A 13,297-nucleotide genomic window follows, 5' to 3' on the forward strand; every position below is an offset into this window, starting at 1 on the left:
GCCATCTGGTCACAAACATTTTGAAAAGCCGCTGTGTCAATTTTGGAGTAAAACTGAAAGATAGTGCAGAAGGCATTTTAGTCTTCAGCTAATATTGTGACTTCCTAATAATCGTGTCATGTAACATCCAGTAAGTAAATATCTGACTTGCCAGTTCACTGGATTTTTTTTGGGAGAAAGGTTTGACTTGAAATGATCTGAAAGATTTTAGTTGAATTACAAGCAGGCTATGTTCAACATCACTTTGCAAGAAGCAATCCCGCTTCCATGGGGACTCTAAAATTAAGAGTTATCTCTGTGGGGTAACAACATTTGCTTCTTATTTTTCTTTTTGCATTAAATAGAAAAAGGATTGATGCCGCTGATGTTTGTCTGTTACATACACTTCGCTTAGCTTAGCACAAAATCACAACACCCAGGGGATAAAGTGGAATTTGGCTACTTGAGTGCGCTGAGATTGGGTGCAGTGCAGGGAAATGACTCTCTTAGAAATAAGTCACAAAATAAATTGATGTCCCATTTTCTTTATGGACAGGCTTTGACCAGATGCTGCTGCTCTAGAGGTTTACTGCTCTTCAGTCAGATTGTTGTATCTTATATGAACTATTTCACGAGTGCAACACAATGCAGCACTGTAGATTGTACCATAATACTGCTACTCAGCTCAGCATGAATTTGCATACTAGTATAATAGTCCAACAAAAAATATAATTAAATTTGTTGTGAAAGACACAATTCACAAATAACCAAATAACTTCAGCAAATTATTACATGCAGGTCCAGAATCTGATATTTTAATAATAAAGTAACATTTATTTGGACATGACATGTAAGTTTTCCCCCTCTAGCTAATGTCACTTGCCGAGTAGTCATTATCTCTCATTTTCCTTTAATGTTCTGTCTATTTTAGATCGTTCACACATTTTTCCCCCTCTTAGGAAATACAGTGACTGGACACTTAGCTAGCAGACAGACTATAATCCAAACTGCACAGATGCAGTTTTGTGTGTCGAGTTTGAAATTATCTGCCATTCACAGAAATGGTAACTTTGTTTATGCTTACTGTAGCGGTAGGTAGTGAAGTAAAACATGGCAACTTTTCTGACGTCTGCACATGTGGAAAGGACCAAGGGTGATATTCATTTCTCTGTGGCCTGACCTGGAAGCAAAGCCAGGCTGCTTGATAAAATTATGTATTACAATTTGGATTAGGTTTAATTACTGAGCAACTGAAAGGTTCTGGAACTCCCACTCATTTTAACCCCTGAATAAACATAAGTTAGCCCAGCTAAAAACACCCAGTAAACCCCTAGTTCTCAAACGATATAATTAGTTAGTGCTTTAGAGTGACTCTTATCACTTATTTTTAGTATTTATGCTAACTATGCTAAAGAATGCTAACTGGCAGCTAGCTGAGAACCATGGTCCTATATTTGATGGAGAAATGAGCCGGCATTCTGCTGAACTTATAATCTTAATCTAAAATAGCAAAGTCTGCATCCCATACTTCAAGAGTATTTCAGAAGATGATAAGCTATCCATTTAAATGATCAGTATTCCCACAGTACAACCATGCTAAAAGATAGGGCTGCATTACAAACTAAGAAAAGCAGCCTGCTGTTTGAGGGCCCGAGACCCTAACCCATTTTTCAACAGCAAGCATCTGCATTGCTCGCTGCTTCTGTTGTGGCAGCAAGCCACTTGTCACGCACACGCTGTTTTCTTTTTTCTATAATTCTACATTCAGTTTGTTACTAGCTTAGAACAGCCAGTATACGGTCAAACAGTTTACCTATTTGCAATTTGTGATAGGCGGAGAGAGAAAAGAAAGACAGAGGAGTAAGGACAGGACATAATATTATTCTGGCTTGTTTTTACTCTCTGTTATCACCTTTTACCTGTGCTTGACTGGCCATCTGGCATACTGGAACTCCCCCAGTGGGCCTAACGTGACTTTTCGGGCCAACACAGCTGTCAACAAAAACGTCAGAGTGCCAAAATGGATAAGACTAGGGAGGTGCTGGCAGTGGTGCTGTACACAGTTAGAAAGACAGAGAAACGGAGAACTTAGAGGGGGTTAAGTAAAGCAGAAGGTAATGGGCTGTCTGCCTGGATCAGCAACACTGTATGTCAGGAGAGATGAGATTAGGATGATTAGCAGGGTGATACTTGTCTGGAGTGTCAGAAAATTTAAGCTTAAACTCTATTGGTGAACGAAGTGGCTGGTTTTTGCAAAGTTGTGTTAATTACATAACAGTACAACCAAATATGCACTCTCTCCACAACTTCAATTTGGCTAGCTTGCCACTTTTGCAAATAAGTAGTTTTCTGGTCATAATGTGTTTGTGTGGATGTCAGAGTATGCTAGCTAACACACTGTGCAAAGTGGCTAAGACAATTAGTAAGCACTTGCTAGTGTAAAAAGGATGCCACAATTTTGTTAACCACCATTTATCAGCATTAGCAGTGGGCCAGCTGGCAGCTTGCTGTTCCCAGTGATGTTTTGGGATATGGAAAAAACCTCTTAGGACGCAAGATTTTGTGTGGCAGTGATGGACATTATAGGGGAGTAAAATTGAGACATTCTTGTCTTTATTTATTCCCTAAACAACTATTTGTGCATTGTCTTTACATACATTGTCATGTCAGTGTGACTGTTTTGCGCCTCTCTGACATGATCGCACCACTTTTTTATGGATTTATCAAACAAGTCCCCCGCATTTTTTTTTTTACTTTTATGTTGACAGTTTATTCACTTTATTTTTTTTTTCCTGCTTTTTAAGAACTTACCCAAACAGGAAATGCTATGAGTTAGTGAAACATACTGTACTTCAACCTGAAAAGAACAAGTATCTGATCAACTGTTTATTACAGAGAGATCATTACTTCTTTTAAAATTCTCTCAGTACTGTACAGGTATTAGCAGAGTCACTTTCAAAAAACGTTTCCTTTATCTAAATCTTAGTCTTCGCTTATTCAATACACACCTTTGGTGCTTTTAAAGGGTGGCCTGGACGGCATGCATATTCAGGGCAGCACAAACATGGGTGGCATGTTATCGATTGCGGTGGGCTGGTACAGGGCAAAATGCCAGGGGCGATGGGGTCTGTCAGACAAGCCCTGACAGACCCGGTGTTATAGAGAATTTAAATGTTATACAGGCCCTCACGAGTGGGGTTTTCTGGCCGTGCTTATGAACAAAAAAGGAAACTTTTCTGTAGTTTATGACAGTTATTCTGAATTTAGTGCTGGTAGCACTGCATCCAGGGCACCAAACCAAGAAAATACACTTGCCCAACAAAAAATTAAAAATAAATAGATCTTAAAATCCCTGATTCCTCTATTATCTGTTATTCAGACAACATCAACTTATATTAAAACAATTTTTGAATGACTTAAACCGTGTCCACTAGAGTCTGCTAGAGTCCGCTCAGGTCACAGCAATGTAAATTTAATAGTAGTCCACATACCTGTCTGTCTTTTTTAACTGTTTGGACCAGTCTGCAAAGAATTTATATCACAATGCACCAACTACACATGCGGCCCAGGTAGCAGACTTCCAAAAACTATAACAAGAATGACTATTCTGTTATCCTGTCTTCAGCTGTCCATGTCTGTATTCACAACCGAGTATAATCAAGGCATTATTTTTAAAGCATCTTGCTGATTAGGGATGGATGATGTGTCACAAGTAGACTTTGCTTTAAAGGTTGAGAAGCACTGGCTTACAGGACATGCAAATGCACTTTAAAGTCTCTTGATGGGGCTTTAAGTGTTCTCTTTTGGTTTTTCCACATTGCTATATGCTATCGTTTCCTGTGCAGTAAAACACTAACTGGGCAGCAAATGGGACGTAAATATAATCCAGAGAATCGTGTTACTCTTACGAAACAGCAGAATTTGTAAGTAAGCACATTTATATCCACTAATAATGCCAGAGCAGGCTATTCGACTGAAGATTTCATTTACCTTTCCATCAAGACAAATATCCAAACCACATCTTTGCACACTGATGGATGTAGGCGCAGGGTGTATATTAGAGAAAATGGATGGAAAAGGAAGTAATGGCTATAATAACTGCTGTTATTGCAGAGAACATACAGCAATGTGCTTCTTGATTTCCTCTGATGTCAAAACCTGGGGGGAAAATCAATATGAAGAATGAAGCCTTATTTACACACGCCACCTGATAGACTGTGGCTCGCTGCAAGATGTCAACGGGCCATTAATGTTTCAGGAGATGATTGCTTTTTTTGTTTTTGTGGCTAAGTGGGGAATTAAATGACAGCAGTTCTATTTTTAATCATAAACCCATCAGTGAACATTTTAGGAAGACAGATGTGTTTTTTTTTTTTTTTTTTTTTTTTTTAGTTAACCTCAATCCGAAGAGGATGCAGTTGTGTTCAGGATGCATATTTGCAGGGACATGTGCTCGTGGGATTATCACTCATGGGCGGGGCTCACGATGACAGCTATTCTTTGCAATGAAACCAAGCTGATTTCTGCATTTTTTCCCTTTTGTTTCTCCTAGTTAGTAAAAGTTCTGCATAACTTAACATCATTTAAATAACAATGTGAGTGCTTACGTGTAAAAAGCCCCAAGTCTGTCCATGTGTTGTTGTCAGTTAAGAATTATCTGTCAGCCTGAATCAGACTTTGAATGTGGAGCAATCATACATTTTCACCATCACCAGCAGTCCCCCCCTGATACCTCTGACTGAACCGTTTGTTGAGAGAAACATAAAAGGTTTGCTCGGTGGACATGTTTTTGCCCTCAGGGGTACACAAACTCAATAGCTAGCTAGCTAGCTAGCCATCTCTTCTTGAGTGCACCTGTGCTTTCCTAGTGGCACACACTGAAAATTGAGGTCATGATCCCCACGACTATGTGAGTCAAGATGCCTCTATGTTGGAATATCTCTCTTTCTTTTCTCTTTTTCCGTTTATATCTCCTTGAAAATATCTATCTGGAATTCCCGTGTACATTCTTTCTCTTATAGAGGGCATACACACATTTGTGCATACATAAATTTGAAGGGTAAACCGTACATGAGCATTTGCAACCCATTTTTTAAAACTGACTTTCATCTCTTATGTAGATCTGCATTATTGCCTCACTTAAAAATTATCTAGCCTTAAATTTATATTTCTAAATTGAAAATCTTGAACTACATATGATGGTTGTAGAGTCTATTAGCAACTTTTGTAAAACTACAGATTCCTTTTTTTTTCAAACACATGCATTGTTCATTATTGTCTGCAAAAAACACAAATGAGTATATTAGAATATATAAGCCAATAATTTGATAAACATTTAAAAAATCAAATGGTTTGAGTGAATGAGCTGTGCTACGCCCTGTGCAAGAGTTTTGAATGTATCTGACCAAATTTAAAAAACAAGCTGCAAAAGCAAAGATGAAGATTTGTCGTCAGAGCAACAAATCACAGAAAAAGTATAATCACTTTATGATCATTTTATTTTTCTCTACACTTTAGTGCCTGTTGTATAAAGTGATCACAGTTTTTCACTGTCTATTCTATATTTGGATCTAAACTTCAAAGATTTGAAACCTCTGACTCCTGTTTGGAACTCCCTCCCTCCCTTGTCAATGTGCCCTGAGGCATGCGAAAAGGCCCCCCAGTGCCTCGAAACATAAAATGAAGACATCCAAAATGAAAGAAATGCAGAATGCTTTGAGTTATTTGTGGTTGTTTTTTTCCTGTTAATTTGTCTGTCTTTGTAGTGGTTTTGAGTCTCCGTGGTCAGTTTGTGTCTTTTTGTTATAATTCTGTTCCTCTTTGGTTGTTTTGTGTCTCTTTGAGGTTGGTTTGCATTTTCTTTCTGTCTTTTTGGATTATTTATGGTTGATTTATGCCTCTTTGCAGTTATTTGCGATTATTTTCTGTCCATTTTCAGTCTCTTTAAAGTTATTTGATTGACATCCCAAGAAAAATTCCTTCAAACCAACACTTTAGCCCCAGGAGAGCTCTGACCGCTTGCCCTTAGGGATTGTGCTCTGAAGGCCTGCTCACCAATTTATCCATGCATACGTTACATTTTTTGTTGTCTCTCTATGCTCTTCTTTTCTCTCTTCACTTTCTGCTTACCCCAATTGCTCCCTGAGATCCCCACTCCTGGAGATTTCTTCTTTGTAAGAGGGAGATTTTTCACCCTCCTATTTCCAGCTATTCTACAATTATTATTATTCTACTACTATTACACTGTTATGTTAAAATCTTTCCCTTACAATTGAAAGTTCCCAGAGATGACAACAGTGAATTGATTAATTCAATTAGATCAAGTTTCATGCAGACCTTATCAAAATAATATTCAGTGCAAATAAGCCTGTCGTGACAGTGTAGGTACGGCACAGTGCAACGTATCATGTATGTCGACTCTGTTGTGTTTAGACTGCCAATACATCCGTGACTGGTCACAAGCAGGTGAGAGACAGCTGAGGCCAGCAGGACAACAGCGAGAACAGCTGATCCCTGCAGAACCAGCTCGGAGCTGACCCAGATGAGGACTCTCCACTGTAATCGGAGTCCCTGAGGTAATCTAGGCAAGACATTATCTGCATCGTTGCTTCTCTGCAGCATCTGGAGGGCTCTGCCACCTGCTTTGGAAGGGTTCATACCACTCCTCTGCCTCTTTTTTTTTTGTTGCTTTTCATTTGTTTATTTTTCTGTCACGCACTCAGCATCAAAGAGCACACAGTCACTTAGACATGCCAGAACTCATGGATCAAGTTGTCAACTTTATAACCTCGTCTCTTAACTGAAACAGCTTTTCCAAGATTCACTCTTACCAGTAAACTATGCAGTTCTTTGAATTCATCGCCGTGGGCAATGCTCCACTGCTTATACAGTAGGAAAAAAAAAGTTCTTCCCAATTAGATGTTTCCCATGCATAATGTTCCTACGCTTAATATTTTCATGCCCAGGTCATCTTTAGATTGCAAGTAAGCACTTGCTTTTGCATCCTAATGATAAATCAATTAGTTGAGCCTTAGATGTTGCCTATGGCAACTCAAGTCTTTGAATTTCACTATGCATTTTGATTTTAACCTCTATAGATTGACCTGGGAGCACTTAGTCTCTGGTATTTCTGTGTTTATCTTTTTAATGCTGCTTTTAATATTTTATAGTGGCATTTCGGGAGAGTCTTATGTTTATTTAATCTGCAGTGTTTTCTGCTTTTTTTAATGTTTCAGAGAGGTAAAGAAAATACTTCATCTTCGTAGGACAGAGAAACGTTGAGCGCTTTTCTAAATATTTGATCAGCTTGTCTTTTCCTTTGCCACTGTTCTAGTTTGATACTACTCAACTTAATGTGGATTGGCTAGCCCAATCAGGGGAAGAAGGTTATCAGGCGGGCTGAAGAGAAGAATTTCTGCATAATGAAAGTATAATAAATGCACACAAGCAAGAAATAGAAGCTAAAATCTTGCTCCTCTTAAACTGCCTGCTCTTAAAAGGACCAAAAAATAGGTAAAACTTTATGTATCAGATTCCTTCTCCTGCTCTTTCTTTACAAATGTATGTCTAAATTTGTGTATGTGCAGATTGAGGTCATGTGTATTGTTCTTTTTTTTCGTGTCCTGCCAAAATATTCCAGCCACATTTCCATAATTCTATATGTATCCAAACTGAGACCTTCCGTTATTTCCAGAAAAGAAGCACCGACTAATCATCTTTGGCTCGGTCATCCTTCTGCCTGAGGGTTAAATTTTAATGATGATGTTTGGCACACTGATGTGAAAAACATGTATTAAAATGCCAAAAAGTTAAGTGTGATGAAACAGGCTTATGTATCTACAATGAGACCAACAATTTTCTGAAATTACAGTTTAATTAGGAGGGGGTGGGGGAGAAGATGCTGCTGCAGGAAACTCTGTGACATTTTCGTCTAAAGACATAATACTTATGTATATCAGAAGCAGCAATGCTTCATCTATATCTAATTTAAAGCCTAATTTTGAATGTTTTGCTCCTACGTGATACTCCTGCCGAATGGAATTTAACACATACTAATTAGAAAATTGTACTGAATTTTTAAGCTTGACCTCATGTGACCTGGAAGCTATCATGTAGGCTGGATCAACAACTGGACAGCGCTGGGAAAGCAGTATAAACTGTACTTTCCTCATGAGCGGATCTTCCAAACACTGACCTTTACACCATCTTAGCTCCATGTCCTTTTGTGAGGTTTGTCCTAATCCCACAGCTCTAAACTTATTTCCTCCCTAAAAATAGAAAAATTCAATTCGCTTTACAAATCCAAAACACATCCCAAGTCTCAGTCTAGGTCTAGTTTCGTGTATTTAATCAAAGGAAAAAAATATCACTGTTTTGCGACTGATCCCATTGTCTTCATAAGCATCAAGTTAAAAGAGCGCACGCCCTCAAGACCGAATGTCAGTTACATGTAACTAAAACAAAACTTTGCTTTCATACGAAATTTTAAAGTTACAATCAGGTCTCAGCATGTCGGTGCAGAAGTCTGATTTCAGTGATGCACAGTAACTCAGATGGTTCCCATAATAGACACTGGAAAGTCATTCAGCCTGACCCTATTCTTCAGATATGGGTTTAATTGCCCAGACTATGAAGTGCAAGATCCCCTCACTTATCAAATTAACAGCTCAGAAAAGGACAGTAAAGTACTTAACAGTAGTCTCAGTAGAATGAGTCATGGCAAAGGTAAGCTGTTTATCTGTTAAAAGGAGGGGAGAAGGAAGCGAATGCCTCGTTGAGAGAAATAAAACACATCGTAAAACACTCTTTTTACTTTGGTACTTCATGTTATGTTGATATGGTTGACTAGCTGCCAAAATGCAGATGAAAGACGCTTTGAGTTGATAATAATATGGATGCACTTCTGCGAGTTGCCTTTACAACCATGCGATTACTAAAAAAAATCTAACTTGTGACTTGCACAAGTTTGCCTTGCAGACATTTTTTCTTTCAGGTAACATAAAAACTGGCCTTTCTTCTTTGTGGTAAAGCCTAAGAAGAATTAAGGTATTGCTCACACTTAATCACGCTGTCAAAATAACATTACACTAATGCGGTAAGGAGTGGTGCTCTTTGCCGTATGCTTATTAGTCAAGAAGGAGAAACGGGATTTTTTGTATCTACTTGAATGGAGCAAATCATTATTTATTGTTATAGTACAATAATTATCAGAAAGACAATAAATATTTCTGTCAGGCTCATTTTCTAGATTGATTTATAAAGATGGAAAACAGCAACCAAACTCTTTCCTATGTGAGTAATGACATGTGGAAATCCAATTAAAACAATGCAGAGATTAATTGAGAGCTTCACTGACTGGCAAAAAAAAATGTTAAGATGAGAGCAAAATTCAGACCAGCTTTGTAGCTGCCATATTTTCAGACAGTGGCAAGTCATACTATATGAGTGCCTTTATGGTTAAAAAAACATAATTTAAGTAAAGAGCTACTGCTGCTTCTTGAAAATGATAAAACTTGTTTCATGGTCCCTTTTCAACACTTTAAAGGGCAAAACATAAAACGTCTCAGTCTGCTCAGGTTTTGTCCTCCTTTAATGTTGCTTATTGTTTCTTCTTTTGAAAGATGATACTAAAGCAACATATATCTGCACACACACACACACACACACACCACCACCACCACCACCAAACCTGCATTCACTTTCATGCATCCTCTAATTAAGCACATGCTTAGTGCACATAGCTGACTCTTGCGTGATGTTTTATTCATGGTAGCAGAGATATAACCACACATGAGCTATCATACTTCTCTGTGAGACTCCTGTGCGGTTCTGGCTTGGCCCAGATAACAGAAAACCTGCCTGGAGCGCAGACACAACACTGCAGGACGTAATAGAAACTATCATAACGCTTAGCAGGAGAGATGTCTGTGGAGCTCACACTGTGGCGGTGTGGCAGAAACAACTCTCAACTCAGAGCGTGAAGACATGTTGATGTCTTGTGATGTTGTGGTTTGAGGTTTGAAAGCCAACAGATGGATTGATTTTGAGGGAGTGGGCTGATTAAAACCTTTGTGCACCGAAGATAATGAAGACAATTTCTTTGGAAAGTTTACAAAAGACAGCTATTTTATGCAGCTAAAAATTGTGTGTAATTCTGCATAGATAACCTGGAGGACAGTGTGACACCTTGAAGAAGTTACTGAAAATATTATCTAGACACATGTGAAATGCCCTGGCTTCAGGCTAAAATACAGGCCTTGAAAATTAAAGTCATTCTTTCACCAAATTACTCGGTGTAAGAGTTTAATGTGTTCATGGCTTAAATGAGTTCAGTGACTTTTAGAAATTTTTGAAGGAAAATGTAATTAAATTGTGGCTGCAGTGCAAGAACTGACGGTACACTGATTACTTGTATCTGAATCTAATTGTTGGATTCAATTGTAATTCTTCTTTTTCAGTCACTGACAGACTCGGTGGCAAATCCACACCTACTCCAACACCATAGCCTATAATATATTTACTATGTGTCTACAAGCAAACACTTACTCTCTTCCTAGACTCTTAAAGCCGTTTCTAAATTGGCTCACAAATTGGACCCCATTAAAATCTCCTCATGCTCTTTATCTACATCTCCTTTATGGTCTGCATAGATCTAATTGAAGACAGAGAAATCAATACTTAATAACAGCCTTTCAATTCTCTGCAACATGTTTCATCTTAATTGCTCTAGTCAGTTTGCCTTATTAACAATCCTAGTTTACCAACTGCGTTTTTCATCCAGTAGTTATTAATGTTTCATTTCACCACATTAAATTATTTGGATTCTGATCAACTATGCAAGCCTGTTTAATGACACCGGGACTTAACAGTCTACACTCAGACTTAATGGTCCACTCCCCTGTGTTTTATTGGCCTGCAGTATTATGCCGACGAAACCTCTGTTCTGTTAAACTGAACACATATGAGTTAAATGGAGCAAACTGATGAGATCTGATGCACAAGCTTGACTCCTTTCTTTAAAAATGGAAACTCCAAAGGCAGAAATGATTTAGATCAGCCCGGGAAAAAGTGAAGAGTAAGTCAAGTAGAGATGGTGGATTTCTGCTGAGTACCATGACTTTTTGGCTATGAACCCCCCCCCACACACACACACAGAGCAAATAATTCGAATAACTGATTGCAAGCCTTGCTCTTTTCTAAGACTCCATGATATCTGTTTTCGCTTTTATTTTTGCATTTCCTGCAGCACTAATAATCTGAGGTTAAACTGCCTCTTGAAAGGATTATTTCACTCTAAGTCCTCTTTTAGTTCATTTCCTGCAAAATCAGATTAGAAAAAAAGTATTTATGCATCCAGGCCCACAAAAAGCGGATTTCAGTTTGTGAAGGACTAAGAGGGGCACTTAAGTGTGGGAAGATATTTGCCCATGACATACTGCAATGGAAAATGTAACCTAATTATTTCCCTCAAGTTGGTAGCCAGCTGCAGTTTAAAGAAGCGTCTGCTGCAGTAAAGGAATTTTGTTATTTCCGCTCCTCCAAATCGATATATGGATAGACTTTCGATACTTGCATTTATTGCAGTCTATCCGTCCTTGGCTGTATCTACTTACATTTAGTCTTCAGCTTGAACGGCGTGAAGATTGTTGAACTCACGACAAAGAAAACACTGTTCGAACGAACTGCGTGTGATTTCCAATCCGTGTTCTTCAATTATTGACCACGACATTAGATTTTTTTTGTATTTTATTTTATAAAGCATTAGGTACAGATCGATCACAGCAGGTAACCTTCAGGTAACATTGATGAAGAATGCCTTTTCTAATCAACAATTTGAGCAGCCCTTACAAAATAACACGTCAGCCACAGGTGCATATTTCTGTCACCTCATTCTTTATTGTAAATACAGAAGCGTGTCACTCATCCGCTCACGTTATATACCTGCAAGAGGGAAAATGTCTGTTCATCCTCGTTGAAAACAAGAACGCATTGAACTCCCCCAAGAATCAAAACTCCCCTCGTCCACCCAGCATCATCTAGTCAAAAAAATAACATCCAAAAAATACTTGACACTGCCACCAGCAAAAGTATAATGAAATCGGAAAAAGAGAGGAACACAAAAAACCAAAAACAAAAACCACAAACCTGTGAGCTCAGCTGCAAGAAAAGTAGCACGTTAAAATGTCATCGGGCTTTAAAAATGATTCCCCCTCTTTTTTTCCATAAAGAAAAGAGGAGCAAAGTAAAAGCAAGGATCGGATCGGTGGTGATTTCACCGAGACATCAAAATCACAAAACTCGAAGGCAACAAACAACACTGCAAAATGCAAACCAAAGCATAGCAACAGCAAAAGTCGACAGAAACAAAAAAGAAAAAAAAAGAGAAAAAAATTAAAAATGTTTCAAAACCACCAATAAATGTTCGAAAAATCTCAATACTGACAAAACCTGCTTGGTTTCGACCCTCGAAACAAAACTGCAAGCAAGTAAAGGCTTTCTCAATCCCGATAACGCACCCGTTTACCCTCTTGGCACTCTCGATCAGAATAACTGCATGCTAAAAACTTGAAGCCTGGATGTGGAAAAACGCTCAAAACCACCATGTCAATGCTCAATTCAACCATCAGCAAAAGGAGGAAAAATAACAAAAAAAGGGGGGGCAATTAAAAAGACAAAAAATGCTTACAAAAAAGCCATTGGAAATGTACTCACCGAGCGGGAGTAAAATGTTGCAATAAAAATGTGATATGGCTCAAAATACAGTATGGCGGTGCTAGCCGAAATGCTGTGCCTTTTCTCTAGATCTCTGCCTCCAGTTCTGTCATGTGACTGATTCAACCCCGACTTCCAGCAATGAGAGACCAGTGTTGAACAGCTGATGCTGAATGCTCTCCTAACGGCTCGACTCTCTCCAAAAGTAAAAAGAGGTAGTCCTTATCATCCCACAGTTATGACTGAGCAGCTTGTCTGTTTTTCTTTCGGTTTCTTTTTTTCGGCTTTTTGTCCTTCTGTTTTAAAGATGCAGAGCTCACGCGGTGTCAGCGCCACGTCACGATCCAGGCATGCTTTCATTTCATTCACTGCAAGCACTGGCTGGGATAAAGAGCACGGTTTTTCTTACTGGGGGAGAATGAACAGGGGTGTGTGTTATTACAGCGAGGGGGGTGGGGGTCAACGTAAAGCTGCATCGCAATAGCATGCAGCCCTGTTCTCAGTGCTTAAACTGTGAAAGTGCAGCACACCGAACAACACACCGTTAACGGGAAACCAGCGCTGACCATGGTGCTGAAATTGGCGAGAGCAGATGTGTCCCTGGTGC

The 13,297-nt window shown here is 38.8% G+C and overlaps 1 protein-coding gene across 2 annotated transcripts in view; it reads right to left on the bottom strand.

The window, feature by feature from the left end:
* ralyl (RALY RNA binding protein like) overlaps positions 1–13,022 on the bottom strand; it is a 115,765-nt gene extending 102,743 nt beyond the window's left edge. The window contains exon 1 of one of the 2 annotated variants that reach the window (XM_005730495.1): positions 12,691–13,022. The gene's annotated coding sequence lies outside the window, so the exon portion shown is untranslated. Of the gene's footprint in view, positions 1–11,919 lie in introns of both variants that reach the window. The other variant, XM_005730496.2, reaches the window with a different exon arrangement.
* Positions 13,023–13,297: the final 275 nt, after the last annotated feature.

Source organism: Pundamilia nyererei, unplaced genomic scaffold (genome assembly GCF_000239375.1).
Source record: "Pundamilia nyererei isolate P.nyererei 1_Seehausen unplaced genomic scaffold, PunNye1.0 scaffold00037, whole genome shotgun sequence".
NCBI lineage: Eukaryota > Metazoa > Chordata > Actinopteri > Cichliformes > Cichlidae > Pundamilia > Pundamilia nyererei.